This window comes from Carassius auratus, unplaced genomic scaffold, assembly GCF_003368295.1.
Source record: "Carassius auratus strain Wakin unplaced genomic scaffold, ASM336829v1 scaf_tig00031189, whole genome shotgun sequence".
Lineage (NCBI taxonomy): Eukaryota > Metazoa > Chordata > Actinopteri > Cypriniformes > Cyprinidae > Carassius > Carassius auratus.
The window spans coordinates 1-10,608 of NW_020525901.1; the positions used below are offsets into that span (position 1 = coordinate 1).

General features: G+C 35.3%; 1 pseudogene; it reads left to right on the plus strand.

Moving 5' to 3' along the window:
• Window positions 1-1,080: 1,080 nt before the first annotated feature.
• Window positions 1,081-4,723, plus strand: LOC113080381 (uncharacterized; annotated as a pseudogene).
• Window positions 4,724-10,608: the final 5,885 nt, after the last annotated feature.

Genomic DNA, 10,608 nt, shown 5'->3' on the forward strand with positions numbered 1-10,608 from the left:
TGGCAGTGGAAATTAATGTTTCCCTCTAACTATAATATAGTAGTATTTAGACGGAAGGATAAGGCTGGGTAGGGTGGGGAAGAGGGATCATTTAGGTTTTATTTTTTTTATTTATTATTATTTTTTCTGTACTCTGTATGTCTATCTGTTGATTCTGTTCTTCTTTTAGCATTGTTGTATGTTCTAAAAACAAAAAGAGGACAGTAGGTCCTAACTGCACATATTTCTATATGGATATACATTATACTCTTGTGTATGATGTAGATTATATAACAATGTGAATATGTGCTCTAATAAAAATATTTGAAACAAACTGTTACTTTTGTGAACATGCTATGTTTCAACAGGCTGTGAAGAAATAATAGGCTGAGTATCCATAAGTGAAAGCTAACATCATGTTTCATGATGATATATCCCAGCAGTAAACATTTACAGGGTGAAAAGCCAATGGTCCTACTTCTCAGCCATGTGTACTCCATACTGAACTTGTGATAAATATGAAACCTCTTCATTTACCATTACCAACTAATTATGGTTCGATAAGTATGATTCAACCATGCTAATGCAATTCCCTAATGCCAACATAATTTGAGGTTAATCAAAATAATATTGTAGTTGATAATATCAAATATAGCGTAATAACATAAAAATACTGATTACATATTTGTAAAATAATGATTACATATATAGGAAATGTTCCAAATTCTGCATGTAATTGTCTATTATCATAAGAAGGCTAACAAAAAAACAGGCAACTCTGTTGTAATTAGTCCATTTAATGTTGAATATTCAGATATCAGATACCTCATGTGTGTTGGGAGGGACTTATTCAACAACTAAATGAAGCATCATTTCTGAGCAGAGTCTTATTCAACTAGACACTCTTCACAGACTGCTGTGGTGTATTCATTGTCATATCTACAGTAGCACACTTTTGGTTTGAGATGTTTAGTCCGTGCCTAATATTCTTCATATGAATAATATATTGGATATTGATAACAGCAATTGTTTATAAACTAAACATTTATAATATAATTTATTTATTATATAAAACATTTACTATTTTGTTTAAAAGCAGATAACTGAGGTTGAGTCATTGATGGATTCCAGTGAGATTCAAGGTTTATGCACTAATATATATATTGAAAACTAACTAACTAATATAATATATATATATTATATATAATATATATATATATATATATATATATATATTTATATATATATATATATATAATTGAAAAACAGATGCAATTGAATAGTTTTACTGACTGCATTAAAAACTTTGCAGCTTTATTAGATGTTCAATCTGGTCTGTATTTCCTTTTCTGTGTAAATGAGGATGAAAATTAACAGTTATTTCTTCATATGCTGAGATGATTTGATGAGTTGTCATGTTTTAAATCAGGATGGCCATACGTGTGATTGTGGTACTAACACTTTTTACTGGGTTGTGCGTTGAGAATTTGACAGGTATGTTTATCTGTAACCATTTGTGTGTAGTCATATTACATATCAATCAGATTAAATTATTAAAATTATAGGCTGACGGATTTTTATTGGAAGCTTTTGGTAAACTAATTGATTGATTGATTTGTCTCTTTTTTTAATTTTTTTTTATTAATTGAACAGCCAATCTTGCTCTTAATGCCAAAGTGATGCAGTCATCCTTAGAAACCAACAGGGAGATGCTGAACATGCAGTAGATGAAACAGAGATGCAGATTACTGGAAGGGCTCATGCTCTCACACTAAAGCTGAGTATAACCCATGGTGGAGAGCTGACCTTGGAAACATCTACAGTATAAGCAAGGTTTCCATCACTAATCGTAGAGACTGTTGCAAAGAGCGAATCAGAGAGCTCAGATTCGCATTGGTAACAGTCTGGAGAACAACGGAAACAACAATGAGCTGTAAGAAATGTTTCAAATGTTTTATAATCTTTGATGTTTGATGTTTATGATGCCCGATCTGGTTTAACTGGGGAGATCATACATTCACTTTTTCCTGGACATGTCCTCTTAAAAAAAAAAAAAAAAAAAAGATGCGTCCAACCAGGATTTCTAAATCATCGAAAAAGTCTGGGATTCAGCTTTGGTTTTCTACAGTCGCCATTCTGTTTGTGCAATTTTGTATTGCTCTTAAAATTCTCTTTAGGTACCGAATTCTCACATGCCTCAATTGGTCGTCTTGTAAGCAAACATTGGTCAAACTGCATGTCTGTCGACCTGTTAGTTTCTTCTTTGCTCTGCAATATATGTTTCACTGCGTGAGAAAATGATGTGTGGTGAGATCGCCATGGCTTTTGAGACATAGCAACAGTAACTATGGAAGGGTGGGTAATTGAGAAGGATCAGTTGATGTCAGGTCATTTATAGCAATGTGATATAAAACATGAACAATCATTTTGTATTGTGAAGAGTGCTATTCAACTTCATTTGATTTCAATAGTCTAACTGAATTTGTTGAATTTACATTGCATTGAGAGGCCTCTGGTTTCCATTTTAACACTGTCCTTTATGTGTTTGCAGGGTTGAAACTGTTGTCTATGCTTTCGATGGCACAAAAACATTTGAGTTTGAGCCTGTTAACGGCCGATATGTCAACATTTTTATACCCGGGTATGATAAAATTATTACTCTGTGTGAAGTCGAGGTGTTTGGAGGTAAGGGACAGAGAGAAAAGACAGCTCTGTGATAGATTGTGTTCATGTATTTACTAATGTGTGTATGACTGTTATTATTTTATTAACAGAAGCAGGCAAACCACTGTACATTTGTGTTCCAAGTGAGTGCTCTTCATTTCTCTGAATGCTGTCAGTTACACATATATTTTATAACCAATAAGGGATCATGTACATTCAGACAGTAGTTATCTATGAACATGCTCAAAGTGCTTTTTTGTCAAGGTAAATTTGATTTATTTAGTTTTGTTATTTAAGGCTCTTTTGTGAAGGCCTGCCCAATCTTACTATTAGAAAAAATAATGAGTAATAATTGAGCCATAATTAAGTTTCTGAGGGCAGAAACTACGGTAACACAGGACTGTCAGTCAGCAGCTGTGGGCGGAGCCTAAACAATGTAATGTCACACTGCTCAGAGAATCACAACAGCATGTCTAATTAGACTGATTTGGTTTAATGGGAATTATTTTTTTATTATTGTAGGGTGGTTGTTTTCACACATTTATGTCCAAACATGTTACAGTGGAGATGCCCTTTAAAATGGTCTTTTCTGTTCTGTTCTGTTTCTGTTTCTTTTATAAAACTGTGTCACGGAATATGCTTCTTTACTAATACATATCGATATACGTATAAGCAAGAAAAGTGTCACGATATATTACTGTATTGATATTTTGAGCACAGCCCTATTTAAAGCCTTGTTCAATGTGTCCCTTTTACACTTTGACCTGCCTCTTCAAAGGTCTCAGCATGGCCCCGGACTTGAGTTTAAATGTTTAATCAGCTCACTAGTAATAAATGCAATATTTACAGATATTATAAATAAATGTTTATTGTAATAACAATAATGTCTTATTTTATATAAATCAGGAAATCTTGCTCTTGGAGGTCAAGCAGTTCAGACCTCGACATACGATAATTTCGGAGATGCTCAAAATGCTATCGATGGAAACAGGCAGTCAATGTACGCACTCAGGTCATGCAGCCATACTAACGGGGACAAGGACCCCTGGTGGAGAGTTGACCTGAAGGACGTCTACAGGGTAACCAGGGTTAGCATCACTAATCGTGGAGACTGCTGTGAAAAGAGGATCAAGGGTGTTCAAATCCGTATCGGCAACAGCCTGGAGAATAACGGCAACAATAATCAGCTGTAAGTGCTGTCTCTCTCTTAAAACTTTAAATAAATTATTAGAAAATTAATAAATATGATCAAATTGCTTTGAATAAATCCTTTTACAGGTTTTTTTATTTATTTTTCTAATGCTTACACAGTTTTTGAAATTATAGCTCCATTTCTCAAACTAAAGATTAGCAAAACACAAAACTAAGCAATTTTAAGGCCATGTCCACACATACATGTTTATTTTTATAAAGTGAGTTTTTCCTTCTTTTTAAAAGAAAATTTCTGTCCACATGAAAACGCAAATGTGTGCTATGAAGCACTGCCAAGAGTGTGCCAAGCCAACAGTTGGTGATACAATCTCAGCTCTAAAGCCATGCTGGCCAATCAGAAACCCAGTAAAAATAACTTTAAAAACAACTGTGTTCATGTGGATGAGGCCTAAATCCTTTTAATACAAACTTGCCTTTGAAAGAAGTATATCTGATACGCCCCCCTCTTTTTCTCTGTTCCTGTGTCTCTTCACAGGGTTGCGACTGTTGGGTTCATTCCACTTGGAAACACAAAAACTTTTCAGTTTAAGCCTGTTAAGGGACGATACGTAAACCTTATTGTGCCTGGACGCAATGAATTCCTCACTCTGTGTGAAGTTGAGGTTTATTCAGGTGAGAGATAAAGGGAGAGAGACATTTTAATTTTTATATATGTACTATATGTTTATGTTGCCTTAAGGATTTTCCCCCCTCTGATTTCATTGCCAGATTAAGTGGAACAAGATGACGATACACCACAGTCCACTGATCCTATGAGCAGAATTAATCAAACTACTGTTTTCTGAGCAATACCAATATTGCACTTTTTTCATTGTTTTTATTTTACTTATACACCTTTATCCTTCCTTCCTCCCATCCTTTGTTTAGATTTGCTTTCTATATTAATAAATTACTACAGCATTAGATGTTGTTTTGCATGTTTCTGAATCAAAAAATCTTTTGGATCTTTACATTGAGGAGGAGGTATAGTGAAAGTGATATGAAGTAATTTGAAGTGCACTGATTTTAATGACAACAGCAAAACTATATATACATATATATTTATTAATAACTGTTTGTTCCACTGTCTATCAGTTTTGACAGAAGACATGCATTGATTGTAGTCTGTTTAATGAATACTATTTATTTAATGACACTGTAATATGCTCTGGTCCCCTCCCTGCTTACAGTGGTGACGAGATGCATAGCAGATTGTCATCACTCAATGGCTGGATGTCTAAGAGGTGCCCACAAAATAACATAGGTTTCATAGACAATTGGACAAGCTTTTGGGGCAGACCTTACCTGTTGAAAAGAGATGGTCTTCATCCCTCCTGGGGTGGTGCTGCTCTTCTGTCTAGAAATATGGCACATAGTCTTAGTGTTTATACCTGACTAACTGGGGCCCAGGTCAGGAAGCAGACAGACTGGCTAAACCGACCGTCTGCTAGCTGCCTCCCGTCACAGAGGTCAGTTAATTCTCAGCACACAGAGACTCTTTCACCTAGATATCACACTATAGAGACTGTGTCTGTTCCCCGAACTACAAAATACAAAAAAAGTCCAAAACAAGTTAAGGTTAACAATTTATTTGAGGTTCAACAAATAAAAAACAGATGCAATATGGATAAACAAATGATAAAGCTTGGCTTATTGAATATCAGATCCATTTCTACGAAAACACTTTTTGTAAATAATATGATAACTGATCATAATATAGATGTACTCTGTTTGACAGAAACCTGACTAAAACCTGATGATTACATTATTTTAAATGAGTCCACCCCCCAAGATTACTGTTATAAACACGAGCCAGGTCTAAAAGGCAAAGGGGGAGGAGTTGCTTCAATTTATAATAACGTTTTCAGGATTTCTCAGAGGGCAGGCTTCAAGTATAACTCGTTTGAAGTAATGGTGCTTCATATAACATTATCCAGAGAATAAAATGTTAACGATAAATCCCCTGTTATGTTTGTACTGGCTACTGTATACAGGCCACCAGGGCACCATACAGACTTTATTAAAGAGTTTGGTTACATCCGAGTTAGTTCTGGCTGCAGATAAAGTTTTAATAGTTGGTGATTTTAATATCCATGTTGATAATGAAAAAGATGCATTGGGATCAGCATTTATAGGCATTCTGAACTGTATTGGGGTTAGGCAACATGTTTCAGGACCTACTCTTTGTCGAAATCATACTCTAGATTTAATACTGTCACATGGAATTGATGTTGATAGTGTTGAAATTATTCAGCCAAGTGATGATATCTCAGATCATTATTTAGTTTTGTGCATACTGCATATAGCCAAATTGTAAATTATACTTCTTGTTACAAGTATGGAAGAACCATCACTTGTACCACAAAAGACTGCTTTTTAAGTTATCTTCCTGATGTATCAAAATTCCTTAGCATATCCAAAACCTCAGAACAACTTGATGTAACAGAAACTATGGACTCTCTCTTTTCTAGCACTTTAAATACAGTTGCTCTTTTACGCTTAAGGAAGATTAAGGAAAAAAGTTTGACACCATGGTATAATGCGCATACTTGCACCCTAAAGAGAGCAGCCCGAAAAATGGAGCGCAGCCGGAGGAAAACAAAACTTGAGGTATTTCGTATTGCTTGGCGGGAAAGTAGCCTATCCTACAGAAAAGCATTAAAAACTGCTAGAGCCAATTACTTTTCTTCTCTTTTAGAAGAAAACAAACATAACACCAGGTATTTATTCAATACAGTGGCTAAATAAACGAAAAATAAAACCTCAACAAGTGTTGACATTTCCCAACACCACAGCAGTAATGACTTTATTAACTCTTTTACTTCTAAAATCGATACTATTAGAGATAAAATTGCAACCTTTCAGCCGTCAGCTACAGTATCACATCAGACCCCCCGAGGAACAGTTCCACTCATTCTCTACTACAGGAGAGGAAGAATTGTATAAATTTACATAATCTAAACCAACAACATGTACGTTATACCCTATACCATCTAAGCTCCTAAAAGAGGTGCTTCCAGAAGTCATAGATCCTTTTCTAACTATTATTAATTCCCCATTGTCATTAGGATATGTCCCCAAAACCTTCAAACTGGCTGTTATTAAGCCTCTCATGAAAAAAACACAACTTGACCCCAAAGAACTAGTTAATTATAGACCAATCTTGAATCTCCCTTTTCTGTCCAAGATACTAGAAAAGATGGTATCCTCACAATTATATTCCTTCTTAGAGAAAAATGGTATATGTGAGGATTTCCAGTCAGGATTTAGACCGTATCATAGTACTGAGACTGCTCTCCTTAGAGTTACAAATGATCTGCTCTTATCATCTGATCGTGGGTGTATCTCTCTATTAGTGCTATTGGATCTTGGTGCTGCGTTTGACACAATTGACCACAATATTCTTTTGCATAGACTTGAACACTTTGTTGGCATCAGTGGAAGTGCATTAGCATGGTTTAAATCATACTTATATGACCGCCATCAGTTCGTAGCAGTGAATGAAGATGTATCATATCGATCACAAGTGCAGTATGGAGTACCCCAAGGCTTAGTAATAGGGCCGCTATTCTTCACGCTTTATATGTTACCCTTGGGAGATATCATCAGGAAACATGGTGTTAGCTTTCACTATTATGCTTATGATACTCAGCTCTATATTTCTTTGTGGCCCGGTGAAACACATCAATTTGAAAAACTAGTGGAATGCATAGTCGATATAAAAAACTGGATTACGAGTAATTTCTTACTGCTCAATTCTGAAAAAGCAGAGGTTTTAATTATAGGACATAAAATCTCTGCATGTAATAACCTAGAACACTGTCTAAGACTTGATGGTTGCTCTGTCAATTCTTCGTCATCAGTTAGGAACCTAGGTATGCTATTTAATTGCAATCTTTTCTTAGAAAGCCACGTTTCTAGCATTTGTAAAGCTGCTTTTTTCCATCTCAAAAATATATCTAAATTATGGCCTATGCTCTCAATGTCAAATGCAGATATGTTAATCCATGCATTTATGACCTCAAGGTTAGATTATTGTAATCCTTTATTGGGTTGTTGTTGTGCAAGCTTAGTAAACAAACTACAGCTAGTCTAAATTGCAGCAGCAAGAATTCTTACTAGAAACAGGAAGTATGACCATAATAGCCCGGTCCTGTCAACACTGCACTGGCTCCCTATCAAACACCGTATAGATTTAAAAATATTGCTTATTACTTATAAAGCCTCAGTATTTGAATGAGCTCCTTTTACATTATAATCCTCTACGTCCGCTACGTTCTCAAAACTCAATTTGATAATACCTAGAGTATCAAAATCAACTGCAGGCAGCAGATCCTTTTCCTATTTAGTGCCTAATCTCTGGAATAACCTACCTATCATTGTTCGGGAGGCAGACACACGCTTGCAGTTTAAATCTAGATTAAAGACCCATCTCTTTAACCTGGCTTACACATAACATACTAATATGCTTTTAATATCCAAATCTGTTAAAGGATTTTTAGGCTGCATTAATTAGGTCAACCGGAACCGGGAACACTTCCCATAACACCCTATGTACCTTTTACATCATTAGAATAATGGCATCTACGCTAATATTAGTCTGTTTCTCTCTTATTCCGAGGTCACTGTAGCCACCAGATCCAGTTTGTATCCAGATCAGAGGGTCACTGCAGTCATCCGGATCCAGTACGTATCTGGACCAGATGGTGGATCAGCACCTAGAAAGGACCTCTACATCCCTGAAAGACAGCGGAGACCAGGACAACTAAAACCCCAGATACAGATCCCCTGTAAAGACCTTGTCTCAGAGGACCACCAGGACAAGACCACAGGAAACAGATGATTCTTCTGCACAATCTGACTTTGCTGCAGCCTGGAATTGAACTACTGGTTTCATCTGGTCAGAGGAGAACTGGCCCCCCAAATGAGCCTGGTTTCTCCCAAGGTTTTTTTCTCCATTCTGTCACAGATGGAGTTTCGGTTCCTTGCCGCTGTCGCCTCTGGCTTGCTTAGTTGGGGTCACTTCATCTACAGCGATATTGTTGACTTGATTGCAAATAATTAAAAAAATTAAAATCTTCTTTACTCGCTACTTAAGGAAAAAAAATAAAAATAACAATAATAACAATCACCTACATCATTGATGGCCAGAGGATGAGTAAATTAACAGCTATTTTTCATTTTTGGGTGAACTATACCTTTAATCAGCACCCTACTCCCTTATCATAAAATAAGTTTAATTTTGCATACAGAATAACCTGCAATGTCTTCAAGCAAACAAAACTTGAGCCATGCATTTTAGAGTTTGAGGTATGATGACATATTGTATGTATGTAAATAAATGTAAATTACCATACATTGTACACAAAACTGTAAAATTACTATGTCTGTAAAATGAACAATGTGGGTGTTATTTTAAATATTATATCAGTAATGACTGTACTATTTATAGATATTTTTCTGTTTTCTTAAATTACCTAAATATGTCTGTAAATAATAACATAATTCACAATAATTATTTGTGAAATCACTACCAGATGGTGCAAATGGACAGATGACACCATTGCTCACAAAATATAAATACATACTTAAATAAATAAAGGTCAAATGACTGGTAGTCATAGTTGCCAAAGGAACAATTCATTTAAATATCCTAATTTAAATACAGTGCAAAATATTTTCAGAAATTTGCATCAAAGATTTAACAGAAAAATCATTTTTACAGGTATTTTCTGAATTGTAAAGAAAAAAAAAGTTAAATGACTTGCAGGAACAGATCATTAAACACTAACAGATCTCTCAAGATCTCTGCGTTTTCACTTATAGTAGTACTCAAATTCAGAATTAACAGATGTTTAGATGTTAATGTTTTTTGTGAAAAAAGTACAGTTTGATGTCACCAATATGGACATCAGAGTTTGCTTTAGCTCGCCTGTTGACCTTTCATTTCTTAAACATTTGTTTTCCCTGGCTGCTTTAATTTTGTGTTTCTGACACACATTCATTATAGCAGCAGATGCAAGAGAAATTCCTGTCAGGTGATGTTAGTTGCTTATTGCTGATGATGTAGTCATGCAATTCCCTTATTCACTGATCTCATTCAAGATGCTGCTGCCTGCTTTCTCTTCCGTCTCTCCTGCTCTTTTTGTCTCATACTCACTATCCACTGTTGCTAAACAAGTGAGACAAGTAAGCAACCGCAATTTATCAAACTGAGCCCACCATTTTATTTTTATTTTTATTTTTTCAAAAAAAAAAAAAATTTGAAAAGCAAAAACAAGTTATTTTACAAAAATGCAACCAGTGACCCAGGATTTTTTTAACAGCTTAACTAAAAGGGAAGCCCAAATTTACAACTCTGTCACTATCCAGCTGGATGAAGTTGGCTTCACAGATTTTGCTGAGTGCATAACGTCAGTTACAATGCAGGTTGTTACATGTCGCTTGCCACATTAACACATTCATGGAATGAAAATTGCAGAAGTGGTGCTTTTAATAGGATTAGGGTTTCGGTTAAGTTTAGATAAAAAAAAAAGAAAAAAGAAATTAATAAAAAATGGAGAAACAGACTTCACTACCCGAGAGTCCCCCTGTTTGCGAGCATGGATATAAAGCTAATTTTCATGTGTCCTCCGCTCTTTACTGAAAACCTGTTTGACCTGTTTTGGGGCGGAGGAGGAAGAGAAGAGAATGAAGAGGGGAGGATACTAAAAGTGTGCTGTTGATTTTCTACCTTAATTTCGGTCTATTTTTTTATTATTTATGCGTTGTTTA